This window comes from Canis lupus, chromosome 12 (assembly GCF_011100685.1).
Source record: "Canis lupus familiaris isolate Mischka breed German Shepherd chromosome 12, alternate assembly UU_Cfam_GSD_1.0, whole genome shotgun sequence".
Lineage (NCBI taxonomy): Eukaryota > Metazoa > Chordata > Mammalia > Carnivora > Canidae > Canis > Canis lupus.
In genome coordinates, this window is record NC_049233.1 from 39,446,872 (window position 1) to 39,467,057 (window position 20,186).

A 20,186-nucleotide genomic window follows, 5' to 3' on the forward strand; every position below is an offset into this window, starting at 1 on the left:
TGCCTTTTGGGGAATATCTCAAAATGGTGGCTTTTCTAGTCCTTCTGCTAGAAGCATGAAGAGAATCTTGTCTGATCTTCATTAGGAGAGCCTGGTAGGGCTCTTGCAGGCAAAATTCACAAAATAGGAAGGGTCCCTGGGGACTAGGCCCAGCGTTTTTGTTTTTGTTTTTGTTTTGTTTTTTTAACTCTCACACTGCCCATACTGAGCCTCTGGCAACTTAATTAGTTTGTGTTTTATGAGAACTGCCTCCAACAACTGATTTCTGCTCTTAGTAAGCTGTGATCCTCGGTAACTTTTTCTCTCTCCGGTTCTTGGAGTAGCAGTTTGCTCTGTGACCTCAATTCTCTGGCAGATCTAAGAAAAGTTGTCGATTTTCAGTTTGCTCAGCTTTTTTCTTGTCGTGAGAGTAGAAGTGATGACTTTTAAGCTCTTTGCATGTCAGAGTGGAAACTGGAACACTCTATATTAAAATGGGATCAAACTGAACATACTGTTTTTTGTAAATATTTTCATGTTGCCAGATATATTCACAACCTGGATGTTAATATTTGCATAATATCCTCTTATATAGATACACCATAATTTGCTCAATGTTAGACACATAGTCTGTTGCCTATTTTGAACCATTTTATACAATCTGGAAGTGGAGCAAGGTTGTGATGCATCTCTGTGCCTATCTATGATGATTTCCATAGAATCTTTTCAAGTATTTCTATGAAGAAATTAAATTTAGTGTGCTGGAAGATTTACTGAGAAAAACAAGGAAAGGAGATGGATCCCTATATCTATCTTTGGGTACTGTCCACCTCCTCTTAACTTTCCTTTGGTTGGTCCTGTCATCTTTCCCCCTCATTTCCCCATGCGTCCACTGCCTTCTGGCCACCCAATACCCTGGGATGGAGTTCAAAGGACTTGTGCCATTTAATGTGCCCTGTGTGGAGATGGGTATTTCTGGGAATACTGTGGAGGATGGTTACTACTTCCTCCATTTCAACCTCAATAGCATAAGGAGGAATGTGTCCAGAAAGCACCTGAACACATTCTTTTTAAGATTTTATTTTTTAATTGAAAAATAAATCCATGGCTACATGTCCCCAAACCTCCTTTTGCTAAGTTTTTGGGAGGTAGGCACAAAGGATACTTCTAGGGTCCCTTAGCACTTCCCACTGACTCTTAAGGACAGGAGAACTGCCTGCCCGCCTCAGTTCTGCTGCTGCCAGGTCCCAAGGAATCTGTTTGTCCAACTCCCTCTTCAAGCACTCTCTTCATTCACCCCAGATTTACTGTCAAAGGAAGGAAAAGAGGAAGAATAGCTAACACACCAGACTTTCCCTACCCCTCATGAGGAATAGCTCACAGAGCATCAAAATCAGCACCAAATGGGGATCCTTGGTTGGTTCAGCAGTTTGGCGCCTGCCTTTGGCCCTGGGTGTGATCCTGGAGACCAGGGATCAAGTCCCACGTCAGGCTCCCTGCATGGAGCCTGCTTCTCCCTCTGCCTGTGTCTCTGCCTCTCTCTCTCTCTGTCACTCATGAATAGATAAATAAAATATTAAAAAAAATCAGCACCAAAGCTCACAGAAACATCCAGAAATCTCAAAATCAGTGCATGATGTATATGGAGTAAAAACACTGACACTTCATCTTTTGCTTAATATTAAGAAAAAGTTGAGCCATACACACCTTAAAAAGGGGGAAAGTGTCATGACAATTCTACTTTAAAATTAATTTCTTTTTTTTCTGCTTTTTAATGTACATTAAAAGTGCTTATATACTTAAATATCAACCATTTAAAATGACCCAAGCTGAATGTCATTTTCATATTTAAGTAAAAATAGGGTACTAAAAATATAGCACTGACTCTAGTCACAAGGAAGATGTTTGAGGTTTTGCTATGTGACAAGAATATAAAGTATTTCTACATGTATAATTAAATACACAACAGATAGCAAAGCATTATCCCTGGAAATTAACATCAGGCAAATGACCTTGAATGCTTTCAAATGTTGTAAGTTGGTAAGTCTGGCTATAAAAATAAACATAATTGGGTTGTAAAACATATTTAATAATTTAAAATTTTAGAGGAAAAGGTTAGCAAGAGAGCCCTGTGAAAATGGGAATATATTCCTGAGAAGCAGTAGAGCTGGGGTTCGGGGGGAAAGGGGTCCTTCCTAGACCTCCTTTTTTTCCCTTTAATTGTATAAGAACACTTAACATGAGATCTACCATCCTAACAAAATTTTAGGTATACAATTTTGCATATGCATTTGGAAACCAAAGGTTTATGTGGGAAGCCACACTTACTGGCTTCCCTGTTATGTGTGAAACTGAGGCTTCACCAGAACCAAGCAGTCAGATAAGTGACTCTATAAGTGAAAATTCAGTCTCATAGCATGTAGAAATGTACCTTTTCTTGCTTATCAGTGGATTGTTGAGCATTAGGGTGCCAGAGTTTGGAAAGTGAATCTGGGAGCATTCTATCCCGACTGAAGTGCCTCTTTTAACTTCCAGTAGAAACTACTTCAGCCTCATAAACATGCATGAGAGTCATGCACAGAGATGTGCTTCTGAGAGTCAACATCATTCTCCTATAATCTTCACATTTCATGTTAGAACAGTTACATTAATATTTTGACCTGCTTACATTGTTTATTTTAATGATGAATCTCCTTTGCATGCCACCTTTCAATGCTGAGATTTTTCTGATCCAACAACCTTTTCATACCCACTCAACTTTCAAACTAATAACAAAAGAGTTAGTTACCAGTTCCTCCCCTCCCCCACCACCAAATGTTGAAAACCTTGTCTTTTAAGTGCTCTCTAAGAGACCAATTCAGTCTTCTCTTTGATTCCTTCTCAAAAAGCTTCAACAGAGAATCCTACCTAATTTTTGGGAATATGTAACATGACAAAGTTTTTGTATATGATTTATAACCATCACAACCATCTTGGGTAGAAGCTATTATCATTTTAAACTTATAGTCTTGATAGAGCCAAGTTTTAGTTACTTCTCTTTATTCAAACAAGTAAATACTGTAAGACCTTGTACCTTTGGAACAATGCTCAAATTCTTCCCCAAAAGAAAAGAGTTTCTCAAGGTGACAAATAGCTTCAAATATCACAATCCAAATAGCACTTAGTGCATTTAATATGGTGTTTTGCTCTACCTCTGTTCACTGATATGTAGGAGAAAATGCAGCTTGGTCCAAGTTAAAGTAGTTTGTGCTTCTCACTGATCTGACCCCTAGAGACAAAAAGCCCTTCCCCCTTCTTCCCCACCCTGTCTCATTTTCTCCTGAATGGATCCCATCCTCCTGGTCTCAGTCTAGGGTGTAAGATGATTCTTTCCTGTCTTACCTTTATTGGGATGTTACTTTTTTCTTCCTATGGGCAATGATAATTAAAATTAGCATTTCTGAATTCCTTATTAGATGCTGGTGCTGTTCCAAGTGCTCTACACATATTAATACTGTAAATCCTCACAAAAACCCTACAGGGAGGCTAATACCCTAGTCCCATTTTATGACATGAGGAAACTTCAGGAACAGAGGTGTCACACAGCATGGCCAATAGTACTTCCACTATTCGAAATCGAGCAATTTTATTTCAGAATTTTACTTCTTAATTCTGACACTGCTGATCTACCAGAGCCACCTCACTACTCTCTCCCTAAGACTTCTGTTCTTTTCTACTGTGATCTTTCATATTATCTCTTTCGGAGGACTATACCTCTTATCTTCTTCCCTCTTGAGGTGGCTTTAAATGGTAATTGAAATATCTTGTTATCTTAAAAAGATTTTGACATTGTTGAGGATAGGAAGTAGAGGTATGATTGCGAGAGCTGGGATCTATACCCCTCATCTTGAATCTGGGGGTCATGGTTGGGCAGGGTCTTTACTGCAGCATGTCAGTCTGTCCCCCCTTCTCTCATTCCAATATCTTGTAGTGTGTGTGAGGTATCTGGTTTCTGTAATCATTTTCCTCCTTCCTTTCCAAGGTCTCATTCTCCCAAATAGTATCCGGGAGAGAGGATAGGAGAAGTAGCAAACATCTTTTGTAACCAGACACTCAGCAGTGGTAAGCAGCATTCCCTGGCCACCCCTGGCTCGGGCTGGTTCTCTCTGCTGCTGTTGTGGAGTTCTACATGGATCTTAAGTGTGCTTTAGCTTCGTAACAATACTTTCTGTCGCTAAGGACCCCTCAGATAGGGGCAGGGTGAACTTCCTTTAGCCTTACTAGAACAAACTCTCACTCCCTATCTGGTGGCCTCACCTTGCTTCAGTCCCTTGGAAAATTCTAATACAAAGTGAAAAATACCTTCACTTGTTCGCTGTACATGTGAATATTTGACAGTCACTTGGCACAAAAGAGAACCCATCTATACTTTACTTGAAACTGTAATTCGTTTCGGCACTAAATTCGATTTTGTTAATTCTTAAAGCTATAGAAGCTGTTTGTATTCAATGAATGATAAACATAGCAGAAAATCTATTAGTATTCAGAGAGACATAGTATTTCATTTAGGCTTGCTACAAGTCTGTCCACTATAGCATATACAATGAAAAATAGTAGTTTAGGCTGCATGCTCCTCTCATGTAACTAAAGTTGAGATCTCATTACTTGCAGACCTACATTCAATTAACCTTTCATTTCAAGGGTGAGAGAAATAAGATATAAAGATGATCTATCTGAGAGTGCATTTCGACATGACTGCATACAGGTAAACATGCTTGGGAGTAAGTATAAAGTCTCTGAAATGCCATCCATTATCAAGTAAAAATTCCTAAGCTTGCTTTCTAAAGAAAATTCTGCTTTACCGAGCTTACTATGCCATCTGGAGTTGGCGATGTGCCCTAGTGTGCCCTGGTTTCAGCTTCTCTCTATCCCATACCTGCTGTGTATTCAGCACACACTGGCCAGCTATTGTACTTCCTGATATGTCATTGATAACCTTCTTTCTTCCCTCCTCCCAATCCTCCCTCCCATGTCTAATTGTGAGGCTGTACTTCTCTTGCCTTCCTGTGTTCTTAGAACACAAATAAAAACCTTGGCTTACGGCAATTAGGAATATGTAGGGTTTTTTTTTTTTTCGTGTGTGTGTTTGTGTGTGTGTGTGTTTTACAGAATCCATGTCCTTGTTGGAAATGGCCTGAAGGAAATGATCTGCAACAGTATACAATGTTGCTGAGTGAAATGAAGCATAATTCCTAAATGAAGTCAGACACCCATAGACAAGATTCAAATGAAAAATTGATTTATTCAGTGTGAAGAGATGGAATTCATCTGAATGTACACCATGTACAGAGCCAACATACAAGATACTGTGGATATTCCACACAAATGAATCCAGAAACAAAACTGTTTTGTGTTGTACTCTGCCCATGATTTTGCCAAAAACTCCAAGAATCAACATGATTGAAGCTAGAATCATGGCAGAGCTTAAAGTACTTGTCTATTATCTGGTCCTCTTTCCTGCTATTACAGAAGAAGAGACTGATGCAGAGGTGCTGAGGGTCACCTGGCCAATTTGTGTTAGAGTTCTCAGGGCTATCTGTCACCCTCCCTACACTTCATTTCACTTCTCCAACTGTGTTTTATAACATACCATACTGATGGGTAATGCTCAGTTCTCCACATTTCCAGAAGTCTTTCCTTTTCTCTACCTTACCTTTTGAAAAATAGCAGGAAGGGGGCACCTGGGTGGCTTAGGCAGTTAGGCGTCTGCCGTCAGCTGAGGTCATGATCCCAGGGTGGTGGGATTGAGCCCCACATTGGGCTCCCTGCTTCACGGGGAGTCTGCTTCTCCTTCTCCTTCTGAATCTGCCTGCCAGTCCCCATGCTGTGCACTCTCTCTCTCTCTTTCTCTTTCTGTCAAATGAATAAATAAAATCTTTAAAAAAAAAAAAAAAAAAGGAAGGGAGGCCATGATCCATAACTCTTATTAGGTGTCTTTCCAAATGCCACAGGGTTTACAGATGGCGACTGGAAGCCTCTGCCAGTGTAGAAAACATACACTGTGTTATGCGAGTTTTGCAGATTCTGTGTAAAATCGGCTACCATTTAGAAGACATTTCCTTGACCATGCGTTCCTCTCCATCAATTCCCAGGTCTCTGACTTCAAAAATGTTTTTTTCAAATGCCTGCCTTAAAGAACACCATACCATTTACAACATTTCCATTGCACCTTCTGAACTCCTTGCTTCTTCAGATGTATTCTGCTCTAGGTGTGACCTTGAAGTATAACTGCCTTGTTCAATTAATAATAAGTTTTTGACCACTTACTGTGTGTACATCTTTGTGCCAAGCACTGCAGGGGGATCTGAAGAACAAGGAAAGCATTCAGAGCTTTCCATTTTTCTTAGGCGCATAAAATTAAAATTTACAAACTAATTAGAGAACAATTAAGAATTGAGCTGTGAAAATTAATGCAGTAGAACATGACTGAGAAATGTAAAAAGACATGTTTGTTTGGATTCCTTTGAGAAAACTCACAGTGGAGTTAAGACACAGATTGGGGCCTGAAGGAAGAATAGAATTTAGTGAGAGAGAAAAGAAGGGGCATGGGAGAGGGGAGGCGAGCATGGGCAAAGTCTGAGAGGTGGGACTAATCACTGAGGACAATGACAGCTTGCAGTGCATATGAGTGAATAGCCAGGTAAGCAGGTATAGCACATTTGCACATGAGGGGTTTATGGACTAGGCAGCGGCATTTGAAATTGTCATAAAAATGACCTAATAAAGAACTACAAGAATTATGTTATCCGAAGCGCAGCCTGAAGATCACCCACCTAAGAGTTTGTGCTATGCTCCTTAAAATTGTGTATTTCCACAACCACTACCACAGTAAGGATGTAGAATGGTTTCTTGGGTCCAAACCACTCCCTAGTGCTATTCTTTCATGGTCATGCCCGTCCCCTCTTCCAATACATGTGTAAAAATTCATAGAACTGTACATCAAGTCCATTTTACTTGATATTAATTTGAAGCAAAAAATAAATGCAAGATTGTCTTTACCTATAAAAAATGGCATATGTCTGAGCTCCACATCATGTTGGACAAAATCAGAACCTTTGGCATTGGCTCCAGATACCTACATTTTTTTCATACCATTGCTTGCAGTGATAGAGGGTGATCTAACCTATGTAAACACCCTCCACCCTCCCTGCCCTGCCTCCTGCAAATATACCTCATGGAGGTCTCCTTCTTCCAGGTGAGGCTGGTCTGGTGGGTCTGTTACAATGCCTGCCCATGGCTGAGCTGTAGGCCAGGGACTGCCTTTCTGTTCTGGGTAGTGGCACTGTCCCGGATCTTCTATTTCTTGGTTTATTGTTCCATTTTCCTGGACTTCCTAAGAAAATGTTTATGAGAAAATGTTCTAAGAAAATGTTCATGAGAAATGTTGTTGGAGCTCTTGTCAGTGTGAGAAGGTTTATATTTCAGTTGCTACATTTGGTTAATAATTTGTACTTTGTACAAAATTCATGAATGAAAATTATTTCCCTCAAAACTTTGAGTGTATTTATCCATTATCCTTCAACATTGGTGTTACTTTTCCTTGCCAACCCTATGTTCTCTACTTCCTAAAATTCATTTACTTTCTTTTCTAAGATGGTCAGCATCATTTCTCATTTCTGGAACTTCTCAGATACTCCACAGTAGTATATCTGGTGGTAGGTCTCCCATACATTCATTCATTGATTCATTCATTGTGTTAGGCAATTGATGGATCCTTTTAATCTGAAGGCTTGGGTCCTCATTCAGTCCTGGAAACATCTCTTACATTTTTCCTTTGATAGTGTCTGTCTTTTATTCCCTATATTCTCTTTTTTGGACTTCATGTAGGGACATGTTATTGCTCCTTTAAAACTTCATCTTTTCTCCTTTTTTTTTCCCTCTTTGGCCATTGTCCCATGCTGGCAAATGCTGATTACAGCTTTCTTTGTCTTGCTTCATCAACCAGTATCCCTCTGATAGTTGTATATTTATTTCTATTGGTGTTCTAATAAGTTACCCAAACATTGTATCTCAAAACAATAGAAATTGGGCCCTCCGAGGGGCTCCGTCAATTAAGTGTCTGCTTTCAGCTCAAGTCATGATCCCAGGGTCCTGGGATCAAGCCCCACATTGGGCTCCCTGCTCATCAGGGAGTCGGCTTCTCTGGCTCTGTGCTCTCTCTCTCTCTCAAATAAATAAATAAAATCTTTAACAAAACAAAACAAAATATAAATTTATTATTTTATAGTTCTGGAGATCAGAAGTCCAACAGGTGTTTCATAGGACTAAAATCAAAGTGTCAGTATGGTTCTTTCCTTTCTGGAGGAGAATTTGTTTCCTTGTTTTATCCAGCTTTTATTTATTTTTATTTTTAAAAAGATTTTGCTTTATTTATTCATGAGAGACAGAGAGAGAGAGAGAGAGAGAGAGAGAGAGAGAGAGAGAGAGGCAAAGACAAAGGCAGAGGGAGAAGCAGGCTCCCTGCAAGGGCCCAATGTGGGACTTGATCCCAGATCCCGGAATCATGCCCTCAGCTGAAGGCAGATACTCAACCACTGAGCCACCTAGGTGTCCCCCTATCCAGCTTTTAGAGACTGCTTATATTTGTTGGCTCATGACCCTTTCCTGCATCTTCAAAGCCAGCAGTGTGTCATCTCTCTTTCTCTGTTTCTATTATGTCTATCTTTTTTTTTTTTTTTTTTGTCTTTCTCTCTGTATGTGTCCAAATCCAGGAAGATTCTTTACTTTTAAGGACCTATATGATTAGACTTGTCCCACCTGAATAGTCCAGAATAATCATCCCATCTCAACATCTGTAAATTCAATCATATCAGCAAAGTTCCTTTTGCCATGTAAGGTAACATATCCATACATACTAGGAATTATGGTATGGACATAATTGTGGGCTATAATTCTGCCTATCACAAAGTATCTATTACAAATTTATTGGACTCTGTGTCTGCTGATATTCCTCTTCTATTTTCTTCATTGCTGTTGGCATGTATATCACTCTATATAATTCATACTTATTTTACTGTAGTTTGGGCAGAAAGAAGTAAATGGATAAACTTAGTCTGACACTTTGACTCAGAAGTGTTTCCCCAGGATTCTGTAATGACTATTATTATTTAAAAACCACTGTTGAGGGCAGCCCTGGTGGGGCAGCGGTTTAGCACCGCCTGCAGCCTACGGTGTGATCCTGGAGCCCCGGGATCGAGTCCCATATCGGGCTCCCTGCATGGAGCCTGCTTCTCCTTCTGCCTGTGTCTCTGCCTCTCTCTCTGTGTGTGTCTCTCATAAATAAATAAATAAGATATTAAAAAAAAAAACCCACTGTTGAGGTGCCTGGGTGGCTTAGTTGGTTAAATGCCTAACTTGGTTTTGGCTTAGGTCGTGATCTCAGGGTCTTGAAATCGAGCCCCGTGGCTTTGTGTCAGATTCTGCGCTGGGTGTGAAGCCTACTTAAGGTTTTCCCTCTCTCTCCCTCTCCCTCTGTACCCCCTTCCCACACCCCTACCCCCACTCATGCTCACTTTCCCTCTCTTCAAAAAGAATTACTGTCATATGGGCCCTTGAATATAGGGACAATAAAATGAAACATTAAAAGAAAACTTGGGAGTGTATTTTATATTTTCAAAACTACCTATTACCTATTATTTGCATTATCCTCTTGATTCTTCTCTGAATTTAAACTTTATTATAAATTGAATTACTTTAAGCTATTTAATTATGATTAATACTGTCCCTTCAGCCTAAATCTTATCAAGTCTTCTTGTATGTATTTAGCATTTTAAAGTATTCTGTACATGTCTGAATGCTGACACACTTCGTGTGTGTGTGCACGCACATGTGCAGGTCTGTGTATATTTCTAAGGGGAAGTCATATTAGAGTGGTACCAGTTAATTTGCTGGAGATAAAAACGTTTCTTTCAAAATAACTTTTACACTTAGGATGAAGTATGGTTTGTTGTAAAATATTTAGCCCAATTGTATAGTTTAACACTTTAAAATTTTTTAAGTTCTTGTTGCATTTTAAATTCTTGTTAGAAATAATGCATTTTCACTAAAACTTCAAAGTGCCCTACTATTCTTACCAGAAACAATTACTTTCAAAACTGTAGTCCATAGTACCCTACACTCCTGTGAGATGTTGTGCTCTTAGGAAAAAATGTTCTGTGGGCAAATAATTTGGGAAAATGACTTGCTCTACAACATGTCCCCCCTTGATATTTACAAAGTATATTATGTGAAATTATACATTAGAACAAACGCATTTTAAAAAATCTTTGATCAGCCAAAAATATTTTAAATACATTTGACCATAATTTTTTTAATTTGAGGCTTATCCCCTAACAGCTCATATAAAACGATATATCCCAGAACCACAGGTTTTAAAATAATTTTTAAAATTTTTGCATTTGAGGATTATCCTCTAACAGGCTCACATAAAACTATATATCTCAGAAACATAGTTTTTAAAATAATTAAAAAATTTTTAATTTCCAGTGTAAACATAGTGTTAGTTTTAGATGTACAATACAGTGATTCAACAATTCTATATATTACTCAGTGCTCATCAAGATAAGTGTACTCTTAATCTACCTTATCTATTTCACCCATCCTCCACTGACCGCCCCTTTGGTAACCACATTTATTCTCTATAGTTAAAACTCTGTTTTTTTTATTTGTCTCTTTGTTCATTTTGTTTCTTAAATTTCATATATAAATGACCCATATGGTATTTGTCTTTCTCTGACTTATTTCATTTAGTATTCTACTCTCTAGATCTATCCATGTTGTAAATGGTAAGATTTTATGATTTTTATCCTTTTTTATGACTAAATAATATTCCTGTGTGTGTGCATGAATGTGCACATATCATATCTACTTTATCCCTTCATCTATCAATGCTCACATGGGTTGCTTCCATTTTGGCTATGCAAACAATGCTGCAATAAATGGTGCATATATCCTTTTGGATTAGGGTTTTCACATTCTTGGGTGAATAGCCAGTAGTGTGATTACTGGGTCAGAAAGTGGTTCTATTCTTAATTTTTTGAAGAACCTCCATACCTCCATACTGTTTTCCAGGGTAGCTGTATCAGTTTGCATTCCCACCAACAGTGCAAAGGGATCCTTTTTCTTCACACGTTCACAGACACTTGTTATTTCTTGTGTTTTTGATTTTAGCCATTTTGACAGGTATGAAGTGATAGCTCATTATGGTTTTGATGTGCATTTCCCTGATAATAAGTGATGTTGAGCATCTTTTCATGTGTCTGTTGGCCGTCTACATGTCTTTGGGGAAATATCTGTTCATCTCTTCTGTTCATCTTTTAATCAGATTATATTTCTGTGTGTGTGTGTGTGTGTGTGTGTGTGTGTTGCATTATATAAGTTCTTTATATATTTTGGATACTAACCCTTTAGAAGATGTGTCAATTTCAAATTATATTTGCAAATATCTTCTCCCATTTCAGTAGGCTTTTAGTTTTGTTGATTGCTTCCTTTATTGTACAGAAGCTTTTTATTTTGATGTAGTCCCAATAATTTATTTTTGCTTTTATTTTTCTTGCTTCAGGAGTCATATCTAGAACTATGCTGCTATAGCCAACATCAAAGAGGCTACTGCCTGTCTTCTCCACTAGGATTTTTATGGTTTCAGGTTTCACATTTAGGTCCTTTATCCATTTTGAGTTTATTTTTGTATATGGTATAAGGAAGTGGTCCATTTTCATTCTTTTGCAGGTAGCTGTCCAGATTTCCTAACACCAACATAGTTTGAAAGTGCTGTTGCAGCTTATCCCTCTAATTGTTTTGTGCTAAATAATTTGACTTAATCATTTATGAACACAATTCAGAGACTGATAACGGGACATGGTTTTACAGTTAGAAGGGAATTAGAACCTGTGTTTCAAGTCATGTGATTATGTCCTCTGTTGTCTTACCCCTGGTTCTTCCATTAGCAGATACTCATGAAGTGGTATTCATTCCCAGAGCTGCCATGTGAAAGCCCAGCATGAACAAGTTTTCAGAATTACTCTGTGGGCAACAGCACATTTTCCTTCTTTATTCTACTTTTCTCTTCAATGGAATGTTGGTGTAGCACTGAAGTATAAGAAAAAGCAGAAGAATGTGATAGGACACAAAACGCTTTCTTCAGTTTGACTCTCATCTCTAGCTCAGTGAAAGTACCAGCCATCCCTCTCCCAAGCAATATTTTTGAAAACAGTCCAGAATCAGTTTATCAGCTATTTATTTGTACCCTTTGTTTCAGAAAATATTTCAGAAGATTTTTCAAAATATATAAATTATAAGATGTTAACATGAATATTATATGTGACTTACATTTTTACCATGATTGAGCCATAATTTAATATTATATTTTCCAGAAACCAACTGTAAAGAAGGAATCCTTGTCACTTAAGAATCACAACATCCATTGGATAAAAATAAATCAACTGCTTAAGAGAATTATAACTATTCTTTAAACTAGAGTCAGACAGAATTTTATGCTGGGGGGTTTTGTAAGGAGAACATTTTTTGATTTACTAAACAGCACTGTCATAATTCAACAAATTTCTTATGGATCCTTCTGATAGCACTGTCAATAAAAGCTGATATAATCACACCTAAATATAATTTAGTAATAGCAATTCCTGTGGGGAAGAGGTATAGTTGTAATTTAGTGTTAATTAGATGTCTAGTTTTTGGCTGACCTTGAAGAAGGTTGAATTCCCAGCACCCAACCCATTGGCCTAAATTTTGTAGCAGGTGTCAACAAATTTTTGTTGAAGGTGATAATTATGTATTAAAGAATGCACAGGAATATTTCTGCTTTTACAGTGCTCACACTAGTATCTTGTTATATAGATCACTTCAGCTCTGCTACTTTCCATCCTATACTCATGGGCATAGAACAAAATAATGTTTACTAGCTAAGGTACAGTGTGAAAGATTGCTCAATTTTGGCCAGCCTATATTTCATAATCTCAATCCCAAAAGCACAAGGTTAATTTTTCAAATATTTCTTTAAAATGTCTATAGATTTATCCACAAGGCTTATTTCCAATGCCAATAGATGTAATATTCTGAGATTCATGATGGTTAAGCATATTGACCCAGTTCATTGAGCTAGCAAGGAGCAGAGCTGGGACCTGTCTGACTTCACATTTCATGATCTTAGTGTGCTCAGCAATGTGCTAAGAGAGATCCTGTAGGTATTTAACTTATACTTTTTCTCTCAAAGAATGAGCAGAAAAGGGCACTGCAGACAGAAGGAGCCTTAACAACTTCACAGACAATAATTCTAGAAATTCAGATATTTTAAATCTGCTTTGATGCCTCAGGGTCTCAAATTTCATCTCTGCTGTCTTGTGAGCTGGCCTTTCTCAATGCCAGCTTTTGTGTCATGCTTCAAGGACAGCCTGTCTGATGTACTTTTTGAATTCCAGGGACGCTGACTTTCACAGGAGGACCTACATCCTTTCATTTATTTTGTGTGCTCTCAGGTGGTATTTAAGTTGACAGCCAGGTCCTCAGTCTTCTTCTCAAGGGATTATAGGTGTTGAACTACTTTCATCTTTCTCTGTGTATTTTTTTTTAAGTGATAAAGGATCAAGATGGGTCTCCATCCTTCTCTCTCCCCTCTAGTCCCCTGGCATTCTCAGTGATATGCTAGTTGGAAAATCACACTTCTACAGTAGTGGACAGATAATTGAAATTCAATGCAGCAGGGATAAAAATCAGTTCTGAAGGCCTATTTCACTGCAAATTCTTTATTAGGACTTTGGCCCTAGATCTGTACTAGTCAAAATGGGGGGAATTCAAAGAGGAACAGGATTCCCTACAATGCTCTGAATTGAAATAATTACATCCTGAATCTGTACATCTAAGATGGCCTGCTTACCTTACACCTTGCGCACATCTCTCCAGTTTCCTGTTCTTCAGATGTTCTTTTTGATGTCAAATCCTCCTGCAAAGCATCTTTAGCAAACACCACTTGAGGGTTAGACATACAGTGTTTATATTAATTTGAGAGCTTATCAAATGTCTTTTTTCTTTTTAATTACTCCAAGCAGGCTGACAACCCGTCATCCCTGTCATAACTGTTTCTTACATAATTTCCTCAGGCATACATGTTAACAGGTTGCATTTTGACAACGAAGACAATCTATCCTTTTTTTTTTTTAATGGGAAATCTGGCTTTAAAAAAATATGTTCTCATCTGACAAGCATAAGATTGACATTAGCCAGAAAGAGAAAGTCTAATTTTCTGATTCACTGAATACAGTAGACATACAATGGAGCCCAAACTCACAATGTTATAAGATTTTGAAGAATATGAAAGGTAAAAAGACACTGTTAATTTTCTTTGTATCTGTATATGCCAGTGCTGGGGCAGTAAAAGAACCTTTAAAGGAAAGAGAATGGAAAAAAGAGGTCTGCAGTGTAAATTGATAAGTTTGTGAAGTCTATGAGGTATAAGCGAAATATTGATTCCTACTTCCCACATTTCAATTTTTTAGGGGGTTTGGCTTTGTTTTTGGCTATAATTAAACTTCATAAGGAGATAAATAAATGACAGGTAATAGAAGTAGCCTTCAATAAAAGGAAAAAAAAATTGTGTCACTCAGCTCAGAAAGAAAGCTAATAAAAAATAATAATGCATTAATATGTACATGTAAAGCAATATATAATGGAAAGGTATTAATATGCAAAAAGGCTTTGATATTTGTATTACTTTATAAGCTATATTTGCAATATTAGGAGTCAAGAATCTGATAGTGAGATTGCTAAAGCTCCTTGAAGTCACTCAGAAGGTGCCAAGGCAACCAGTACATTTTAAATGCACAATGTCTAACATTCAACCTAAAAAATTACAGGAAATACCAAAGAACAGTTAAAAGAGAAAAGCCAGATGATAGAAACAGAAATAAATTCAGATAATGTAGCTATTAAAGTTACTAGACACAGACTTTGAGATAACTGTGTTTAACATGTTAAAAAAAAAAACTATTATAATAAGCTGAAATAATTCACCAGAAAACTGGAATATATAAAGCACAATAAGTTAGAAAATCTAAAAACTTAAGAATAAATCAGCTGGATTTTAAGAATCAATGCATGCATTTATCACAGCTGAAAGAGAATTAGCAAATTTGAAGGCAGAAAACATTCAGACTGACACATAGAAAGTAAAATAATGGAAAATATGAAAGAGATAAAGGATATATGGAACTTGGTGAAAAGGTCTTTAGGAAAAGGTCATACATGTAGTTGGAGTTTCAGAAGTGAGGCAGAAAGAGTTTCAGGGAAGAAGCTTTGAAGAGACAGTGGATCAGATTTCTTCAAAATGGACAGAAGTCATCTGGTGGTTAGATTGTTAAACTCCCTTGAAGCTAGGCCACTGAATCAAGAAGAGTTAGGAACCCTATGGAGGATAAATAAAACGAAAATTCTACTTAGGATTATATACATTATAGTAAAAACATTAAAAACTTTTTAAATGATAAAATCTTTAAAGCCACTAGATAACAACATACCAGATCAAAAACAGGACTGAAGGTAACAGAAGAAATGGAAGCCAATGGACAATAGAATGTCATCTTCAACATGCTAAAAGATCACTGCCATCCTAAAAGGCTACACCCTGTGAAACTATCCTTTAAAAAATAATCAAAATATGGAAAAAATTAAAGAAACATCAAAGGGATTTTTTTTTTCAGTAGAACGAAAATAATCTTACATCAAAAAGTAGAATTGCAGGAAAAAAAGAAAATACTAGAACATGTAAATATGTGGGTAAGTATAAAAGATCATTTACTTTTTATTTTAAGATATTTATTTATTTATTTATTTATTTATTTATTTATTTATTTATTTAAGACACAGAGAGAAAGAGACTATAAGCAGGGGGGAAGGACAGAGGGAAGGGAGAAGTAGACACCCTGCTGAGCAGGGAGCCAGATGTGGGGCTCCATCCCAGAGTCCCAGGATCATGACCTGAGTGGAAGGCAGATGCTTTAACAGACTGAGTGACCCAGGCGCCCCATCATTTACTTTTTATTTTTTATTTTTTATTTTTTTCATCATTTACTTTTTAAAGACTAATAATAAACCTCACAGAATCAAACATATATGTAGAATGAAAATGTATGATAATAATAACATGAAGATGAGAGGGGAATAAATGCAGTTTCAAGTTTGAAGGCTTAAGCATTACCATAAAATGGAAAGATAATTTATGTTCCATGCTGATAAATCAAGGATGAATGTTATAATCTTTAAGATAACCTGAGAAAATAACCAATAAACATGCAACTTAAATAAAAATCAGAGCAAATAGAATAATAAAAAATAGTAGAGGATCACTGGTTGCAGCCACAGTGGAATAACTGGTAACAGACTCATCCTCCCACCATAAACTACCATTATATCTGTACAAAAATATATAACTATTGCAGGCAATGGATGGCAACCAACATAGGGCTAAGAATTTTGAAAGGTAGAAAGCACATAATATTAGCTCATATTCACTCAGCATTTTGCCCTGAAAACATTTTCAAATATGGCCCAGGAAAATATAGGCCAAGCAGAGTGGTGGTATCACTTGAGAAAAAGAAATCTGATTTGAAGATGTTCAAGTAAGTGGAGTCTGGGGACAGAGTAATGCAGAGGAAGAATCTATTGAGAAGAAGCCCCAAAATTTTCCATAAAAGTATTCATAGGGCCTTTATTTTCCTCTAAGCTATAGATTTGCAAGGCAAAAACTTGAATTGGCACTTCACAAAACAGTTTATCCAAACAGCCAATATGCATATGATACATTTTCAATCTCATTAGTCATCAGAGGAATGCAAATTAAAATGACAGTGAAATATCATACACATCCACCAGCCTGTCTACAATTAAAAAGACTGATAAGATGAAGTACTGGTGAGGAATTGGAACACCTGGAACTCTCAGGTAGATGGGTAAATTGGCTCAACCATTTAGGAAAGTTAATTGGCATACATAATCACCATAGGAAATGTAAAAAGATGTTCATACATGAATTTTCTGTAATAATCCAAACTGGAAACAACCCACACATCTATCAATAATAGTATGGATAAATAAGTTATAGTTTTTTTTTTAAGATTTTTTAAAATTTTATTTTTACTTATTTGAGAGAGAGAGAGCACAAGAGAGCAGAAAACACAAGCAGGGCTAGGGAGAGAGAAGAGGGAGAAGGAAAATCAGACATTCCACTGAGCAAGAAGCTGGATGTGGGGCTCCATCCTAGGACCACGAAATCATGGCCTTACCCGAAGGCAGATGCTTAACCAATGAGCTATGCAGGCACCCCAGTAAGTTGTAGTTTAATCATGCAAAGGAATAGCTCATCAGTGTGTGGTGATAGAAGTCAGATTAGTTTTGTCTGCTTTGAACTTTATTTAAATGGGAGCATGTAACATGTATTCTGTTATCAATAACGTGGACACATTTGTGTTTTGCATATAGAAATACTATATTTTTTCTCATTCCTGAGAAATGTGTATTTTTATGTACATTTATATTCTACATTCTTTTTTATGATTTATTTATTCATTTGAAAGAGAGAGAAAGAGCATGGGGAAGGGCAGAAGCAGAGAGAGAAGCAGACTTCCCTGCTGAGCAGGGAGCCTGATATGGAGCTTGATCCCACCTGGGATCAAGACCTGAGCTAAAGGCAGATGCTTAACCCACTGTGCCATCCAGGTGCCCCTTGTTCTACATTTCTGTGTGTGTGTGTGTGTGTGTGTATATATATATATATATAAAGTATATGTATGTTCTATATGTACATACATACAAAATATACTAAATATACATCTTGTGCTATGTTGTGTATATATATAATATGCATATAAAAAGTAAAATGTACATGTGGCTCCACAACTGGGGATACTCACAGCTCTTAAAACCTGGTCTAGTTTCTTCCAAAATGTCTACTGTTCATGAAATTCTCTGCAAGCTCAGCTTGGAGGATCATCACTCCATGCTCCTAAGTGCATACGGGTCAGTCAAAGTGTACACCGCTTTTGATGCTGAGTGTGATACTCTGAACATTGAAATGGCCATCAAGAGCAAAAGTGTGGATGAGGTCAGCATTGTCAATATTTTGGCCAACCACAGCAATGAACAGAGACAAGATATTGCCTTCACCTACCAGAAACGGGCCACAAAGGAACTTGAACCAGCGCTGAAGTCAGCCTTGTCTGGTCACCTGGAGACCGTGAGTTTGGGCTTATTGAAAACACTGGTCGGTGTGATGCTTCTAAGCTGAAAGTCTCTATGAGACTGACGAGAACTCCCTCACTGAGATCATCTGTTCAGCAACCAAGCGGGAGCTTCAGAAAATTAAGTTAATATATAAGACTACAAGTTAATGTATAAGACTGTCCCGGGGAAGGACATCATTTCTGACATATCTGGTGACTTCTGCAAGCTAGCTGACAGTTGCCCCTGCAAAGGGTAAAAGTGCAGAAGATGGCATTGTCTTTGATTATGAACTGATTGGCCAAGATGCCTGGGATCTCTATGATGCTTGGGTGAAGAGGAAAGGAACTGATGTGCCCAAGTGGATCAGCATTGTGACTAAGCAGACTGTGCATCACCTCCAGAAAGTATTTAGCAGGTATAAGAGCGACAATCCTTATGACGCTGGAGAGGATCAAGAAGGAGGTAAAGGAGACCTGGAAAGTGGTTTCCTGAACCAGGTCCAGCACATTCAGAACCACCCCCCCCCCCCGCCGTGTTTTGCTCACTGACTGTACAACTCCATGAAAGGCAAGTAGACTTGCAATAAAGCCTTGATTAGAACCACAGTCTCTCAGATTGAAGTGGACATGTTAAAAATAAGGTTTAAATTCAAGAGAGAGGCTAGCAAGTCCCTGTACTTGTATTCAGCAAGACACCAAGGGTGTCTACCAGAAAGCGCTGCTTGTACCTGTGTGGTGGGGCTGACCGATGCCCAACCACAGGATGAGCATCCAGAAGTGGTGCTCCTTTGTTTCCAGCTAACAGTTCTAGAAAATAGCTTGTAACTAACAGTCCCCTTGTGCCCATCCCTGAGAGGTGACATTAGTACTGCCCCTCCCCAACCATATTTCAGCGGCCTAAGCACTGCCTGCCTCTCACATCTCGTCTTTCCTTTTAGCCAAAGAAATGAACATCCCAAGGAATTGGAAGTGCAATCTATGCTGTGAAACACTTTGCCTCTTGTGTACTGTGTCATAAACGATGAATAAATGGAATTTTTACTTTATAAGAAAAGTAAAATGTGCATGTATGTATGTATAATATATATAATAAAATGCATAGAAATAGAAGATGTATATGATAAACTTACTTTAAAATGTTACTGTGTTTAATATTCTGAGGTTTACATTAAATAAAATACTAGATCAGAAGAGTTATGACTGGTCAGCTAAGAGTTAATTACATGGCATGAACAAGCAAATGAATTGATGAAATCTGCCTGGGCATTTTCAGGTAAACAATGTAGGGACCAAGGGCGGGCTACCCCAAGATGGGCCACTTTGGAATGAATATATATTGAGCTATTACTAATCAAAACTGGGATGCCTGGGTGGCTCAGCGGTTAGCGTTCGCCTTTGGCTCAGGGCGTGATCCCATGGTCCTGGGATCGAGTTCCCCATTGGGCTCCCTGCATGGAGCCTGCTTCTCCCTCTGCCTGTGTCTCTGCCTCTGTGTCTGTCTCTTATGAATAAATAAATAAAATCTTAAAAAAAAGTTAATGAAAATCCAGCAAAAGCAGGAAAAGCTCTCCACCTGATCTTCAACTGCCAAATTTACTTTGGTAAGGAGAGCCTCTACTAGGAAGCGAGCTATTAGCAGAGACTCTGTTCTACCTAAGAAACTTATCTGCATAATAGGGCAAACTTTGTTTTTTTTAAAACATCTCTTTTCAAAAAAATAAATAAATAAATAAATAAATAAATAAAACATCTCTTTTCACCTTCCTGCTAATGGCCTTCCCTTTCCGTCCTCAGAACCTCCCCCTCTCCTTAGCTCACATGAGTTTCATGTTGCCTCATTTTCTTTGGAATTTTATGTCTGTGTGGATTCCCCATATGTATGCTATTAAATTTTATTTTTTCCTGTTAATCTGTCTCATGTCAATTTGATTCTAAATCCATCTA

General features: G+C 37.8%; 1 pseudogene; it reads left to right on the plus strand.

The window, feature by feature from the left end:
- Window positions 1-17,965: 17,965 nt before the first annotated feature.
- LOC611288 lies at window positions 17,966-19,009 on the plus strand (annotated as a pseudogene).
- Window positions 19,010-20,186: the final 1,177 nt, after the last annotated feature.